At 44.2% G+C, this 2,290-nt stretch overlaps 1 protein-coding gene across 4 annotated transcripts in view; it reads right to left on the reverse strand.

Moving 5' to 3' along the window:
• LOC101845459 (polypyrimidine tract-binding protein 2) overlaps positions 1-2,290 on the reverse strand; it is a gene marked incomplete at its 5' end in the record, with an annotated part of 33,468 nt that overhangs the window by 28,097 nt on the left and 3,081 nt on the right.

Genomic DNA, 2,290 nt, shown 5'->3' on the forward strand with positions numbered 1-2,290 from the left:
CAAGAAGATCAGGGGTATGGCAGAAAGACAGCTGTAAGAAGGAGTCAAGGAGTAGCAGTAGAAAGGCTGCAGAAAGAGTCAAGGAGTAGCAGTAGAAAGGCTGCAGAAAGAGTCAGGAGCCCAGAGGAGGGGGCAAAGGAGGTGAGGGGGTGGGGACAGAAAGAGGAGACGAAAGCAGACGAAAGAATATTGCTAGAGAGCAGGAAAGAAGGTGAAAGGAGACAATTTTAGAGAAGAAATATTTTCGGTCGCTACCTGGATTCGAACCCGGGACCTTTGAATGAGAGGCCAACACCTTAACCTCTAGGCCACGAGAGCCCCGAGAACCACTGAAGGTACATCCTGCACTTTCCTCTGTTGTCTCGTGCAAGTAGCAATATATTTTTGAGCGGGAGTTTCCTAGGATCACGTGCACTTATCTCGTGAATTAACCTTATTTTCGACCCATAACCCGTCGGAACTGTCAACAAGAATGAGTTATAAAATAAATCTTTGACCATGCCCAAACTATCTTGCTGCCTAACTTCATCGAACCAGACGAACCTTATCGTGCCTTTAAGGTATTGCACTGATTCTTGCATGTCGTTAAAACATTTGACTTTCCTCTACAGTAGCTGACATAAAAAACAGTACCACAGAATGTCATTAAATTGAACTAGTTTAGTCATGTAGGCCCGCCTCCAATGTGGTCGTAGAATCACCTTCCCGGGGCACTGGCAGGGCAAGGACTTATCCCTCAACATGTAATGTAATGTTACGAGCCGTGAGATCACAAGTGTAGGGGCAGTATAAGACCTGGCGGTAATCACACTTAATCCTAAAGGCACTGATCCCCAATCCGAGTCGAGCTCTTTTTGTTCTTATACATTATGTACCTTCACATTACTACCTCTCACTCTCAGACTCCGCTATTGATTGACCTCTAATTACCCCTGCTGTTCTTAAACAATGGGAGGTCTTTCGGATCAACAGTGTCGCCGAAGGCGTGAGGAGAGTGTGTGTGGGAGTTAGGGGGGGGTAGTGTCGCTGCTTGTACGTGTACAAAACCTGTAAGTTTCACTAGTAATGTGGGAGCTGACTCCGTGCTGACCATAGATTTGTGCATGAATTATTATTACATCCAAGACTGTGCCCTCTGAGGTAATCCTGGTTCACTATGGAGCGCACCATTTGGCACTTTTAGGAATCAAATGATTGGTTAGGACGGAAAGGTTCAACGCGCACTTGACTTTAGTTAAGCCGTTCTTTTTTCCTTCATTTTCTTGCCCATAGTACAAGGTGCAAGCAAGCAGTTTTTATAGAGAGCAAAGGGCGGCGGGAATGACATTGGAAGATCTAAGATATAATTGTTCAAGTCTATAATATAAGCAAGTTGACAAGACAAGTGTGAATCTAATACTTGTACCTAATTAATACACTGCAGTCAACGGGCACATGGACAGGACCGCCCTCTCCCCCTCCCACTAAATGTTGAACGTCACACTACTCATCTGATGGATTTCAGGGATTAGTGAAGATTCAACGCATCATACAAATGCCAATAATCAAAGTGCTTACAATAATAAAGAAACTTTCAGTCGTTGCCATGGTACTGGCTCTCATGACCTCATACGTGAACCATATTACATGTAATACATTCTACTCAACGGGCACGTGGAACAAAAAGGGGGGGGGGGGCACAGTACTAAATAGTGAACAACAACCCACTCATCTGGATTAAGGAAAACAGTGAAGATTTAGCGCCTCAATAACAAAAGTAGACCTATTTATAGTTATAATGAAAGTTTCAGGAGTTGCCATGGTAGTAACTCTCATATTGAAACAACATGGCTGACACGTTCGTACGTAAGTTCTGTGCCATGGTAGTAACTCTCATATTGAAACAACATGGCTGACACGCTCGTACGCAAGTTCTATGCCATGGTAGTAACTCTCATATTGAAACAACATGGCTGACACGTTCGTACGCAAGTTCTGTGCCATGGTAGTAACTCTCATATTGAAACAGCATGGCTGACACGCTCGTACGCAAGTTCTGTGCTTGACGACCTACACGAGCATTTGTTGACTATAGAGACAGATTGGCCTACTGCGTATTAGTACACTTATCAACGAGACGAGAATATTTTTACATCTTGAAGCACGTTCAATTGAATTTTAATTAATTATGTTATTTCAGTTTATTGTGTTATTACCAGGAGGATGGGGAGGAAGAAGGGGGGTGGGAGGAGATTGAGAGAGACACGGGGAGGCATGGAGGAGGGAAAGGAGGAGGAGGAGGAGGAGGAGG

Source organism: Aplysia californica, unplaced genomic scaffold (assembly GCF_000002075.1).
Source record: "Aplysia californica isolate F4 #8 unplaced genomic scaffold, AplCal3.0 scaffold00112, whole genome shotgun sequence".
Lineage (NCBI taxonomy): Eukaryota > Metazoa > Mollusca > Gastropoda > Aplysiida > Aplysiidae > Aplysia > Aplysia californica.